This window comes from Mastomys coucha, unplaced genomic scaffold (assembly GCF_008632895.1).
Source record: "Mastomys coucha isolate ucsf_1 unplaced genomic scaffold, UCSF_Mcou_1 pScaffold16, whole genome shotgun sequence".
In the NCBI taxonomy this organism is placed as follows: Eukaryota; Metazoa; Chordata; class Mammalia; order Rodentia; family Muridae; genus Mastomys; species Mastomys coucha.
The window spans coordinates 83,721,668-83,737,451 of NW_022196898.1; positions in this window are offsets into that span (position 1 = coordinate 83,721,668).

A 15,784-nucleotide genomic window follows, 5' to 3' on the forward strand; every position below is an offset into this window, starting at 1 on the left:
GTGGTAGAAGGGGAAGAAGTCAAGCCACAAGGGTACCATGGGGTTAGGGTATCAGGCACCTAGCATGCTCAGAGATCCAAGTGGAGAGCTTGGTGGAGATCTTTGAGCTTTGTATGTCTTTTTCCACCAGCCCAGATTCGTTAACATAACATTCCTCCCTCAACATAATGCAGGTCATCAAGTTCAGAGCTCTCTGGTTTTGGAGAGCAACCCCTACTAGAGAGTTTATCTGTAGCTGAAGAGACTTGCGACTGTCTGTATTGGAAGCCATTGCCAGGTCAAGCTTGTCCTGGCAGTCTTCAGTAAGCTGGTGTGTCTGGATGAAGGCAGTTGTCCTGGCTCCAGGAGATCCAGGGAAGTTGGTGGGTGCTATTCCTTCCAGCAGAGGAAGAAGCATCTCTCGTCTCCACCTGGCCTACAGCAGCAACTCTGCCTTCCTTCTCTCCTAGAGATAAAGCTGTGGAATAGTCACAACAGGGATGCAAAGCGCTGGCAGGTGGATATCTGCCCAGGAGGTTATTTTCTTTTCCTTATACCAAAAGAAGAGAGAAGGTAATACGCACATGAAGCCTGTAACCACAGTTTGATTAGCAGCACATCAGTGGTCTGTTGGTATAAGCTTAGGAAAAAGGCACGGGGGTAATTTTAAGAGCAATCTTCATCCTGGGTTGGCATTCTTTAAGGGGGAAGTCACCTGATGTTGTAGTAAGGAAAGCAGAAAGGGATGGATGTGGACGTCATTTACCTCATCTGCTTGAGGTAGCTGAGAAAGGAAATGCTGTGATGCTTATGTGTCTGCAATAGGCAGTAACAACTTGCCTGTGAAAGATAAACTGGCTGAAGTAGGTGGCTTTATTTTTATTAATTAAATATAAAGTAATAGTTGTTAATGTAGTCCTTTTGTCCTGTGGGAGGTAAATCCAAGATGATTCTCTGAAGCATAAAAGAATTTTTAAGTTTACAAAAAGAGATAAATTTTAAATATGGCCAGATTACCACTGTTTACAGCCTGTAAACAATTTTGGGTTAAAAACATGAATATTCTTTTAGATATTCCTATCATCATCATTATTATTATTCCTATTATTAGAGAAAACATATTAAACAAAACTCAGACAAAGAAGCACAAAGATTTTAAGTTTTGGCTTGGCTGTATTGTCCTAGCTGTGCTATCTCAAATCTTAGCAGCGAACCCCTGCCTGTCATTCCTGGAACTTGGGTCTTGCAACTCTATGATGGCTAGCACATATAGTCAGCCCTGAGGATTCAACTTGGCAGTCTGCATCTGGCTAGGCCAACAGTCTGGCTGCTCTGGTGGGTCCCTGGGCTCCTTTCCATTTAGATGCCAGGACTACGGGAAGAGTCTACCCTGATCCCACAACATACACGCGAATGCTGTCAGTGGAGCCGGTGCTCATCAGGCAGGCAGGTCCCTCTTCCCTCCATGTGCACATGTGCATACTGGTTGTGCATGGCCCACTGGTCATGCAGCACCATAGCCCAGCAGGTGGCAGCAGGAAGCATGCTCCTCTGTCTCTTTGACCCCTGAAAAGTAGAAAGGAAGACGGGGACAGGCATAAGCACCTGGTAGCATCCCATTGTCCAGGCAGGAGTGGGGTGGAGGTTGGGACTCCTTAGCCAGAAAGTAGGACAACTCTTGTCGCAAGTCCAAATCCTCAAAGACATCAGGATGCTTGGCTAAAGCAACTTGAAGACTGGGGTGTGGGGAGAAAACTGTTTAAAATGGTAATTTGACCTTGTGATGATCCAGCCTTGGTGTGGTGATCATCAACTGAAAATGTATGGGAATCCTAAACAGAGCAGAAGGAAGGTAAGAGCTAGTTCAGGGATCAACAGACGCCTTATCTGCTCTTGCCTGGGTGAAGGAGGCAAGTGGGTTATGAGGCTCTTCCTCTACTTTCTTGTCAAGTTCTTAGAAAGTGTAGCTATGTGGGTCAGAGGAAAGAGAAGCAGGGAGCTCTCTCTTCACGTTGGCAGAGGGGGAAGGGCTGGGAGAAGCTGGGTTGGCTTGGTGATTCCCCTGTGTAGGTAAGGGCACCCTGTGGTACAAAGGCAAGGGGAAACTGGTAGAGGAGGCCATGACCTGCAGTGGTGGTAATAATGGAGTCCTGTTGAGTGAAGGAACAAGGGGAAGTTGGGGAGCCTGTGTGACATTTTGGTGAGATTTATTTTATGGGAGATTTTAATAGTGTCTGTATTTTTTTTTTAATCTGAGGGGGTATTGCCTGAGCAAGTATCTCTTCAGTAGGATATTAAGCTCCTTGAGTATGTGCCAGTTAGTGGTGTAAGTGGATAAGGATTTAAATTAGACCCATATCTGTCACCATCCACCAAAGTCAACATGGACCAGAGATCTCAAAGTAAAACCCTACACACTGAAACTGCCAGAAGAAACACAGCAGTTCCCTCCAAGATGCAGGGGTTGGAAAGGGCTTTCCAAAACTTACCCTACTTGCTTAGCAACTAAGGCTAACAATTGACAAATGAACTTCATAACTGAAAGGCACGTGCAAACAGAGAAACAATGCTGTAAACAGGAAGCCCATGGAGTGAAAGAAAATCCATGCCAATCATGCATCTGAAAAAAAAAAAAAAAAAAAAAAAAAAAAAAAAAAAAAAAAAAAAGAAAATACAAAGAACTCAAGAAACAAAGAATCAAAACCAAACCAAAAATCCCAGCTTAGGGAATAAACTATGGATCTGAAGTGTCACAAAAAGAAGATATGAAGATGACTAAAGAACATCTTTAAATTTGCGCAACATCTGAGAAAACAGGGAGACATAGATTAAAACTCCTGAAGTCTTTCATCTCATGCCAGTCAGAATAGCCAAGATCAACAAGACAAGGACCAACAAATGCTGAGAATAAAACAAAATGCTCCTTCACTCTTGGTGGGATTGCAAAGTGGTATAGCTACTATGGAGAACTCTTTAAAAATCAAGAACAGATCTACCATCTGGACAGCTGCTATTTAAGATGAGGTCTCTTGTAGCACAGGCTGGCCTTGAACTTTCTGTACTGCCAAGAATAACCTTCTTCTTCTAATTATCCTGACTGTCTTTCCCACCTTCTAGGATCATAGCCTTTGCTCTTACATGTGGTTTTATGTAGTACCAGGGACTCGCTCATGGGAGCAATCATGGGCAATCATGAGGCAAGCACCTGCCAACTGAGTTACACCCCAAGACCAGTAGATAGATCAGACATTTTTTAATAGAAGAAATTATTTTCTTGCCTGTACATTGCAGAAATTACCTATGAATACTTACTCAATAAATGCACACTATATCAATTATGTGTGTGTAAATACACACATATACAAATACATACATACACATATGTTTACCTGTGTAGGGAGCTTTCACTAAAGGGTAACCAGACCGTCTTTACTGTTGTTTGGCTGATTGTGATGTAAGACTGGAACATTTTCTACTTTATTCCTTCTTGACAAAGACTGGAAGTGTCTTTTCTTCTGTCTGCTACTTTTGCTGATTTTTCCTCTTGTCTTACTCCCCAGTCAGTCTTTGCCAGGCTAATCTTTCCATGTCTGTAGTTATTTCCCCAAATGTTCCTTACAACACAAAAGAGAAATAAAAAACAAAAAGCCTAAAATTGGACTCACTTTCCTAATGTAGACCATAAACTTCCCATGTGGTAGGCCAGGAGTAAACAGTTCCTTCCTCGTGCTGGAGTTCTCTGACCTCCACACATCCAGTAGTAACACCTCTATGTAAATGGTGGTGTTTATTAAGACATCGCATGGAAAACAGATGGTGACAAGCTAATCTCCAGTGGCTGCTCAGCATGACCCTGTCATCACCAACTACACAGTTTCATTAATCTTACTTTGTGCACCAACTGTGCAACATCCCATTTCTGGGACATCTGTTTATTCTGTGAATTTCTCAAGAGTCTCTCTGAAGAAAACCACAATCATCTTCATCCACTAATGGGTGTCTGAGAACGTCTGTGACTTAGAGGGTCTTCCATTATGAGAGCTGGCAAAATTCTCTTCTCTTCACTAGTTAAGTCAGACAGACAGCAATTGCACACACACACACACACACACACACACACACACATACACACACACACACACACACACACACACATGCAAAAACAAGGATCAGCAAAATTATTTACAGAGAAGAAAAAATATTTTTCTCTATGTTTCAAGATATATTCATTTCATTTTTCTCTTATCTCTTATTAGAGAAAACTGATTTTTTAACACATAGAAAGTAAAACTAATTTTGGCAGTTCGTACTATGTGCTTTACTTGGTCTTTTAAAAATAATTTTAATTTATTCTTTAAAGTTTTCACATATTTTAACAATGTATCTTCGTCATATCCATCTACCACTACCTTCCTCCAGCTCTGTCTGGTGTTTTTACCTCATCTCCTCTCAACCATATGTCCCTTTTATTTATTTTTTTAATCTTTTGAGTACAGCCAAGTGGTGATAGTGTACACATTTAATTCCAACATTTGGGAGGCAGATGCAGGTAGATGTCAGAGTTAGGGACCATCCTGGTCTACCCACAGAATCCCAGGACAGCCAGGATTATACAGAGAAACCCTGTCTCATAAAACAACAACAATAAAGCAAACAAACATACCCAAAATCCTGAGTGTAGTCAGCATGCTTGATGTTAGAAGACATGGCATTTTTGAACAAAGTGTGCTTTGTGCTTCTCCTTCTGTCCCTAGCTCCCCAGCCTCTTACAATCCTTGTCTGCTCGTAGCCTCTCCTTTGCAGATTCTTTTAATCTTTAATGTCCCACGTGACTATAAGTTTGAGTAAATGAGTGACAGAAATACTTGGTCAAAATTTCCAAAAACTAAAGACAAAAGATTTATGCAATCTGAAGAATAAACAGATATACATTTTTTTTACTTTACTATGTTTTGTTATCTCTTAGTACCTTGTTCTTTTATCTTGTGTGCTTGTGTGTGTGTGTGTGTGTGTGTGTGTGTGTGTGTGTGTGTGTGTGTGTGTATTTGCTTGTTTAAATAGTTATTGGAGTTTTTTAATTCACTTTACATCCTCCTCACTGCCCCCTCCTACCAACCCCTTCCTACAATCCTTATCCCATCCCTCCTCCCCTTCTTCTCTAAGCAGATACCCCCCACACACAGGTATCTCCTCACTCTAGCACATCAAGTATGTGTGGGGCTAGGCACATGCTCTCCCACTGAGGCCAGAAAAGGCAGCTCAGCTAGAAGAACATAGCCCAAAGACAGGCAACAGCTTTTGAGCTAGTCCAGCTCCAGCTGTTTGGGACCTACTTAAAGACCAAGCTGCACATCTGCTACATCTGTGGTGGGAGGCCTAGGTCCAGCCAGTGTATGCTCTTTGGTGGGTGGTTCAGTTTCTAAGAGCCCCAAGGTTCATGTTAGTTGACTTTGTTGCTTTATCTGTGGAGTTTCTGTTGGCATTTAGTCTAGGCTCTGCCCCAGAGTTACCTGGCAATAGCCAGGTATGCCTGACTCACTATAAAAGGGGCTGCTTACCCCCTCCTCTCTCTCTTGATCTCTTGCCCTCGCTCCCACTCCTTACCTTCTCTCTCTTTATTCCCTTCCCCCCCTCTCCATGTGCTCATGGCTGGCCTCTACTCCTCTACTCTATCTCCCTTTGACTTTCTATCTCTACTCCCTCAGCTCCCCTGATACTATACTATCTAGTGGCTGGTCCCTTAGGGAGAAGGGGATGCCTCAGCATGGGCATGCAGAGGCACTTCCACCAAACATATTCCTTCTCTCCTTATCTTGTTTCTATTCCCTTCTGTGCTGCAATCTTCAGTGCTCCTATTCTTCCATAAGAGTCCACAAGCTCTATCTACTGTTTGGCTGTAGGTGTTTGCATCTGTCTAAGTCAGCAGCTGGGTGGAGCCTCTCAGCAGACAGCTCTTCTAGACTCCTGTCTATAAGTATAACAGTGTCATTAATAGTGTCAGGGACTGGTAATTGCCCATGGGATAGGTCTCAACTTGAGCCGGTTATTGCCTGGCCATTCCCTCAGTGTTTGCTCCATTCTCTGTCCCTACATTTCTTTTAGACAGGATAAATTTTAGATCAAAAGTTGTATGGATAGGTTAGTGTCCTTATTGTTCCACTGAGGTTCCTGCCTGCCGACAGGGGTGGTCTCTTTAGGTTCCATATCCCCAGTGCTGTGAGTCATAGCTAAGGTTATCCTCACCTCCCTTATCCCAGTCTCTGTCACATGCTGGAGATGTCAGCTCATGCTCTAAGATCAATTACATAAGGCATCATGAAACTGAAAAGCTTCTATAAGGCAAAGCACACTGTCAATAGGACAAAGTGGGAAAGGATCTTCACCAACCCCACATCTGACAGAGGACTAATATCCAAAATTTATAGAGATGTCAAGAAGTTAGATGCCAACAACCCAATGATCCTATTTTTTAAAATGGGGCACAGAGCTAAACAAAGAATTCTCAACATAGGAATCTCAAATGGCCAAGAAGCTTTAAAGAAATATTTAGGGAAATGCAAGTCAGAACAATTATGAGATTCAATATTGTAACCATCAGAATAGCTAAGATCAAAAACTCAAGAGATAGCACATGCTGGCAAGGATGTGGAGCAAGCAGAACACTCCTTCATTGCTGGTGGAAGTGCAAACTTGTACAAACAGAAAAAGTTGGAATAGTTCTAGCTCAAGAGCCAGCTATACCACTCCTGGGCATATAATCCAAAATATACTTCACAGGTCTACAAAGACACTTGCTCAACTATGTTCATAGCAGCTTTATTCATAATAGCCAGAAACTGGAAACAACCTAGATATCCGTCAACTGAAGAATGGATAAAGAACATGTGGTACATCTATACACTGGAATACTATTCAGCTATTAAAAACAAAGACATTATGAAGTTTGAAGGAAAATGGATGGAACTTGAGAAGATCATTCTGAGTGAGGTAACCCAGATCCAGCATGGTATGCATGGTATGCACTCACTTAGAAGTTTATATTAGCCATAAAATACAGAATACCCATGAAACCCTCCACGGTTCCCAAGAAGCTAAATAAGACGTAAGGCACAAGTAAGCATGCTTGAATCTCACTTAAAACGGGAAACAAAGTAATCATAAGGGGCAGATGGAGGGAAAGAACTGAGTGGGAGAGGTGATGGGGAGGTGAATGGGGAGGGTCAGGATCAGATGTCTGGAGGGACAGGAGAGATGGCCAGATGGCTATGAGAATCAATGGAAATTTGCAACTGACTGGAGTCAGGAGGTAGGAGACTTGTTCTTTTCTAATGAGGGAAAGGGAGTAAATTTATATGGGAGGGGAGGTTTAGAAGAATTTGGCAGAGTTCACAGAGAGAAAACTATAATCAAGGTGTATCATATATGAGAAAAGAATCTATTTTTAGCAAAACTAAAAAGTAAAATAAAATATATAAATTTTCTTCCAAAAACTTATTTTTTTTAATTGTGTCCCCAATTAGGCAATGCCAAAAAGTTGCTAGCAACCCCAATAGTGACTTCAGGGTGATTATGCAAATGGTAAGGTTCTGTATTTTTACTTCTCCCTTTCCTTATGAGTAAATACCTAAAAGGATGTAACTAAGGTTTAGTATGACTTCCAATTTGAGGGTGCAGTCCACCAAGGCAGGGAGAGTATGTTAGAGTTCATGGCAAAGCAAACAAGTGGCTGAAACATCTCACATTTCAGTAGATCAGGAAGCAGAAAAGGATGGGGCCAGGGTCAGGGGGTGTGGTCTAAATCCCAACTCCTGGGGTCTAGTCCTCCTGTCAAGCCTCACCTGCTAAAGAGTCCATAATCTCTCTGACCTGTTCCACCATCTGTGAAGCAAGTGCTTAAATAAATGGAGTGGGATGCATTCCACACTGAAAGTGCCACAGCCCTGATATTCTAGTGTTGTCATCATGAGATCTGGTTCTGTTAGGAGACGAGTGACATAGCCACAGAGCAAGTCTACATTACCTTAATTAGCCATTGACTCCCTAACCTTGATTTAAATAGCATTAAATGTATTCTCCCTAAATTATGACAAGATTAGAATGTTATGATTCTCTCTCTCTCTCTCTCTTTCTCTCTCTCCCTCCTTCCTTCTCTCTCTCTCTTTCTCTCCCTCTCTCTTCACTCTCTCTTTTCACTCTGTCTGCTTCCATCTCCCTCTCTCCCCTCCTCCACTCTCTTTCTGCTTCCCTCTCCCACTGTTCCCTCTCCCACTCTCAACCGCCATGTTCAACTACTTGGGCACAGCAGCTGTCCTCAGAGATGAAAGGGGAGGAGAGTTGAACTTGAGCTCAGTCTTTTCCTTCAAAATGCACGTAAATCACTTATTAAAGCACAAGTCAGAGTTAGCTGGTTGTGTTCCGCTACTGTTTATTATCCCCAAAACATTTATCAAACACTTCTTTCTGCTCTCTAGAATCTGAAGCAAACCTGTCTTGCCAGGCACACACTCATGCCATCCTTTAAACGACTATTGCTGATGAGTACTTAATCTCTGTCCTTTGGTTTCCCATATTTCAGACAAGAGAAAGGGCATAGTACATCCAAATCATCTTGTCTCTCCCTCCATGCTACGGATCTTGCCCTTCATTACAACCCTTCTTGCACATGTCTTTGGAATCTTAAATCTCAACAATACATGTTGCTATTCACAGGGAAGGAAGTTGTGTTCCAAATTCTGACTCCTGTAAATGCCATGGGAACCGTCTATACCTAATACTCTAGTCACTTCCTGTCGCACTGGAAACCCACACAGAGCAAGGTTAGCATCAGATTCTAATGATGTCATGAGAGTCCCGATCATTCCACCATCATTCCCCCAGAGGTGCAGGTGACACTGACACAGCACAGAAACCTTTATTCCCACAGTCTTCCAGAGACAGATGGTGGGGTGGGGGTGTCTTTGTATGTGAAGAGATCTGCCACTGTGCTTCCTGAGAAGACTGAAATCTTACATTAAATTCTAATCTAAAGGTTTGGGCATAGTTTATTTTTATTTTGTTATTCAACTGCCTTTATCCTATAGACAGTTTTAAAATGTCAGCAAACAAACAAACCAACAAACAAACCCAAAGTTTGTACAATTGGCTCTCAATATCTGTGAATTAAAACTCCATCTTTGAATACAATGTACTAGGGGAAATTTTTCAGCCATACTGAACATGTACAGATTCATTTTGTTGGCCCCTAAATAATATAACCACTATTAATATTATTATATCAAATACTATAAGTAATGGTGAAATAATTTAATGTACATAGAGAAAGAAGAGCAAAGCTATATGCAAGTCCCATATCACTTCACCAAGGCATGAGTCAGCATTGTGAGCTTTGGTGTCCGTGGCTCCTTCAGGAAAGACACTGGGTAAAAGGATTATTACACATAAATAAAATGTTTTTTTACATAGTAATATATGCATTTATACTCATTTGATTCAAGCAGCCACTATTAGCTATGTGTCAAGCTACCTGACTATTCTGTGTTAATCCATTCATCTTCAAAGGAATCTTAGATGGGCCTTATTTGATAGTGCTTTTTGTAAAAATTAAATGAGTTAGTATACTTGTTTTTAAACAGTACTCAAAATATATAAGTTATTATTCTATAATTATTACATATAATTATAATGTATAATTTTATAATAATGTAATTATTATATATAAGCATATAAGGTGTCTTATTATGTATAATATGAGCTATAGCCAATTAATCTCTTCACTACGTAAATTATATTCTTGAAGTCCAGAAGGAAATCTGCCTTGACAACTTGGCAGTGATGCTGGCAAAGCTAGGACAGTTCCCAGTGTGACAATTCCTACTGCCAACAGGCCACAATGGCAAACACTGAGATGCAGGTTGCTACTAGTATGAGGTCCTATACTAAGAACTTTCCTCTACTAAGAACTCTCCATTTGTCACTTATCATGGTCCTGTAAAGTAACCTTAAAAGGCAACTGATGTTCCAGTTCTAATCTTATCCAGGAGAAAACTAGGACACACATAATTTCCAAGATACTGAACTCACCCACAATTTCACATCTAGCAAGCTGCAAAACTACATTTTAACTCAGCTATTTCTTGCACCAAATATTGGTCAGTGCCTTACCATATGAAAATTCCTTCATACTACTGGTAACATGCTAGTGAATCCGTGAACTAATTAATCTAAGCATGTAACCGTCATAGAAACCAAATATTTTCTTACAGATTTGGTTCATCAAGAAGGGATTTAAGAATCACTCACAAAGCATTCAGTACCCTCACATTCAGAGATGTGGCCCAAATCCATCAAGTGTAACTGTGTCTACCATCTGTCTTACAGCTTTTCTGGTCCCACAGCAGTGTGACACACTATGTCTGGGCTCATGTGTCACTCAGCACACCTATTTTCTTTCTGAAATCCTCAGCTGCCTTTCTGTATGCTTGTGGAAAATTCTTCAGTACCACCAGTGCAATCGTAAGATCTCCAGTTCTTTCTGACTTGGTGAGAAATTAAGGTGTTTGTCAGGCCTGAATGTTGTGACTTCTACTGAGCCCCTGGCAGATATGTTCATCAGTGTAGAAAAGAATCTGCATGATGAAAAAAATGTTGAGTGGATTTGTTTATGAGCCCAGACAGAAGGTCGTGTTTCCTTTTTTGAATAGGAAAGACTCCTCAGCAGTCTTTTGTGTTGAAATATGAAATTATTCCATCCTTCCCGTTCTTCCCTGCCTTCCGACATTCCTCACTGGTATTTCACAGTGAGTCAGGCCTGCCACAGACCCAGTCTTGTCTTGTTTCACTGTAACCACCTGCTTTCCCAACAGCCCAACTGATGAAAACTTCATGCCAAGCTGAAATATGTGTTTTACTTATTTTTGTGTTCAGACATAAGCCTTTGAATGAACGTTGGAAAGCTACAGCCACACATCTCACTCATAAAACACAAAATGGAAGTCTCAGTATTCAAGGGAAAGCTGGCCACTTCAAGATAGATTTCCAAGTGTTTATTTTACAGACTGGTTATGGAAATGTACAGGCCATTTTATCTTTACATACAACAGATGCCTCCCATCTTTAGTTGTATATCTTTTTTTGCCAAAGTCAGCTGCTGACGAAAGACATAAATATCCTGTAAAGAATTTTGAACAACATGGCGGTTAATCTACGTAAACGTGTCTAGATGAGAGGATGTCCAAGTAGGAAGGAAATACTATTTCTAAGTCTGTCTGTAATGTTTCCAGAAGAAATTAGACTGGGTAAAGATCAACCTCACTATGTGAATAGGCATCATTGAATCTATCAAAGGTCCCACAAAATGACAAATGTAAAAGAAGAGATGGTCTGCTCTCTCTGTTCTAGGACACATACCTACCTCCTTCATTCTTGTTTATCAGAGATCTCAGTTCTTAAGGTTCAGATTTCAGCCAGGGTTTAGACTGTTCTACTTCATTCTTGGAACTATAGTCTGGGTTGGAATGAGACCATCAGCCTTTCTGGTGCTTTTCCTGACATAGAGGGGATAGTAGGACTTCTGAATACTCACATTTATATGCACCAACTTTGTATAATACATATTTTCCATAAATAAGTATGGATCCTACAAGTTCTGTTGCTCAGGAGAACTCAGACAAGTACAGGCAATTTATAATAACACCAAGGGTGAAACTGAATGACAAATTTTTGTTAAAATAAAGCAATACACACCAACCAGTATACTGATACACACAATCAGCTTCAGAATGGACCAGTGTATAACAGAATCTCAAGATCACATTGAATTCCATGTCAGTGTTGACTTATCATTAGTGGAAAATGCTTTCTCACCAAGTAGTTATGGGAAGGCTCAAGTAAGAAGATTGTTACCTAAGCCCTTCAAAGAACTGTGTTGTTAAGAAAACCATTTAACCTCTCCAGATACTCATTTTCTCATTTGAAAGGTGAGAAAATTATAAAAGGCAATCTCCATTTTCTCCTACCACTAAATTATGTTTACTATCTATAAGCATCACAGGGATTAGCCATTTGGAGAAAATAAACTGAGACTGGTTACAATGGTGTAGCATTTCCCTGGGAAATTCGGCAGAAAGGAAGCCATGACTTGCAATATGTGCTAATTCCCATGGTGCAAATATTTCCACCATCGCCATATTAAATTTGATGTTATTAAATACAAAGTTCTGAAGAGAGATGTATATTAGGCTCTTGAGAACTGGCATGAATGGGTTACAACACACTCCTGACTCTATTTTCTAGATCTAAGGTTTGTTTTCAAATGACTTGGAAAGCATCCTTGATTGCTTTAAAACGCTGCCGTAATATCAAACTAAACCAAAGCTTTGCAGAGGAACATTTTCCTATTAGGATGAAAAGATACACAGTACCCATTTGTTTTGGCCTTGGGGAAATAAAAGTGCAAGCTAATATCCTAAATGAATCACACAAAACACATCTCCGTTTCACTTGCCACTAAAGTAGGTTGCAAGTTTGCAAATTCTCTCAACACAGGACCTCAAGTGACTACTTTCACTCAGATGGGCTGGAAATATTTCTTGTAAGATCATGATAGATTTACACAAAATAAAGTCAAGGACATAAAAAGTTTCAGATGAATAATTCAATTGAATGCATGCAGAAATCTGCAGAAGACAAATATTCCTTTCCTGAAGGCATCATCAAAAATATCTTCTGTTACCAAAAGATCTTCAGCAGACCTTCGCCATTTATAATACCAGCTATATTTAGAATGTAGAGAGGCTTTGAAGGAAGATTGGCTTTATACCCTGGGTACCCAGCAATGAGAGCACCCTTCGTACAAAGGCGCAAATATTAGTAGTTTACTCCCCAGAAAAAAACAGAAGCAGAAGGTAGGAATAAAGGTGTCAAGGACAAAGGAAAACCAGTTACAGTACTGTGTCATCAAGCTGGCTAATGCTGCTGGCCACTAGACCTCCAATCTCCCGTGTGTTTGTTGCATTTACATAACTAGCTCACATCCTTGACGTAAGAGAGGAGAGTTTTAGACTATCAGTTCATAATGAAATTTTAGTTCACCATGACATGTTGGAAGACATGTTGGTGGGAACATGATACACTGGTTTCACATGTACCAGAACGGAAAAGAGAAAGTGGCCTTAATTTGAGGTAGTTATCACCTTTGAAGCCTTACTCCTAGTAAGCCATTCCTACCATCCAGCCTCATCTTTTAAAGCACCACAAGCTGGAGATGGATTGCTCAAAGCATGAGCCATCTGGGTTCTTTCCGAGTCAAGCCATAATACTCAGTATATAAAATGTGCTTAAGACTTTTCTGCCTTGGGGCTAGAATAAAGAATATTTAATTTCTACATTTTCTATTACATTAGTTAAGAGTAAGTGTGTTTACCTGTTTCCTGTTTGATCGACTACATTATTGAAATAATTTGCATGTAAATATTCTACATAGACTTAAAGATATCATTTGAGACGCATGCCCATAAACTATCACCATAATAAGACCCCAAAACATAACCATTGTCCGCTAAATTACCTCTGGCCACATTTCTCTTTACCTTTTTCTTACCCGACTGGGTAACCACTAACTAGACTTAGGCACTAAAATTAATGTTCATGTGTATTCCCGTGGGTTCTTAATATAAAATATATATAATCTGGAGGGAAATGCTCATTAAAAATGTCATTTTTTTTTCTTTTTGCAAATGGGCGTGCTCAGCAAGTAGCTCTGCTTCTATACAGATGCAGCCAAGCACATGCTGCAATTTGAGCTGTTTTATGGCATAATCCACCCTTGTTTGCTACCTGATAGAAGTTTATTGTTGCCAGAAAAACAAAAAAAAAATCATCCTATCCATGTGATTCTTGCTGTAAAAGAATCTATTTGAAGGGCAGCCTGTCATGCTATTAAAGTTTCATTGTATGATTTATTTTACTTACACCCAGAGGCAGTTTCAAACAATAGCTCAATAATCAAATAAAAGTGAAAAACTTCTTAAACTGCCATTAAAGGGCTTATTATTTTTTCTAGTAGAAAATAAATATCCAAGAGTAAGAAACATATTCTCTGAGATTTGAGAAGAAAATTTATATAAAACAATTATTTGAACATTTTTATGAATAGCTCTTTATTAGGTGAGTTACTATACAGCCTAGTTATGGGCACAATGCTAATGTTGAATATTAATGAATAAAATTAAAATGTATGAGCCAAAATTATTCTCTCTAAAACTTAAATCTTCAGTTAAGTATGAACAAATAATCTCAGTGAACGGCTTTTGCAGCTACCAGAGTGAAATGCAGTTGAGTCTTGATTCTTTCTCTACTTTAGCTGTTCACGCAATGAGGAAGGATTTCTGAGTCTGATGCCTCATCCACCATGAATATTTATGAAACCCTCTGGCTCACCACAGTTACGCCTTATGTACATGCTTGACATATTCGAGGCCTCCACAAGCCTCCCTTTTCCCAAACGAAGTTCCAGTTCCAAGTATTTTAGAAAGCAAATGTCTAAACCAGAAAGTAAAAGTGAGCATTTTTGAGACAACAAGGAAAAGAAGACAGAAAAGAATAAAAAGAAAAGTTATTGACTTAGCCTGTATATGTCATGTTGGCATCTTGTCTACCTTCTAATTATTGGTGCGAGGATTTCAATATCAATTTTATTTCAAGCCAGCACACATTAAACATTAAAATATAAAGACTTTGTAAAAATGTTTGTACAAGGTACTGTCAAAAAGAACTCTGACTTTTCACAATAGAAAATTTGTCAGTATTTATTTTTGTCTTGTTTTGTTGGTTGTTTTTCAGGACAAGGTTTCTCTGTGTAGCCCTGGCTGTCCTAAAACTCACTCTGTAGACCAGGCTGGCCTTGAAATCAGGGATCTGCTTGCTTCTGCCTCCTGAGTCCCGGGATTAAAAGCTTGTGCCACCACAGCCTGACTATATACAAGAGATCTCTTTTGAATCACTTTAAGCTACCATTATGCACTGTATAAATCTCTTCCTTGCAATGGAGGTTGTTTGAAGGATTTTCATGAAACACTTTCTGTGGGAAGCACAGCTTAGAGGAGGCCTTGGAGCCATCAGGGTTGTCAATCATGTGAGCCTAGTCTCATGGAATGCTGGCGTGACAGCTGTCAAACAACCTGGTAGCCCTTTGCTATTTTATTAAGAGACAGCCTCCACCTGAATCCCCGAGTAGCCTGAGCATTGTTTAGGCCCTGATGCTGGGCTTTGCTTCTCAGGGAATAGAACCCATCCATAATAGAAAAGGCCTCGTGAGCTTTTCCTCCTCCACCAATCAAATCTATCCTATGCTTATCACTGATACTTCTAGACCCTAGCTCTGTTTACCAGCCAACAGAACCCATTCTTATTGTAAATGTCATAGGTGCTTTTCTACCTTGCTGGGGTGTTTCTATGTAGCTATACCTAAAGCATTGTTATGATAATTATCATCTGGACACACCTTCCCAAAGTTCTACTACGGTTAAATGTGGAAGAAGAATAAACCATGAGGTGAGAGCCTGGAGGTTTTGACCCAGTACTTGAAAAGGAAGTACTGACTCATTTCATTCTTCACCTTAGGAACAGTGTCCCTGTGTACTGTTATGCTTGTAATGTACCAGACAATAATCTAAGAGGATGACCAGGGAGATGAAATAGTTCTAATTAATCTATCACTTGACAACATATGAGTTGTAGAGTGATACAAATTTAGGATTAAAAGAGTACACAGCCCGGCAGTGGTGGTGCACGCCTTTAATCCCAGCAC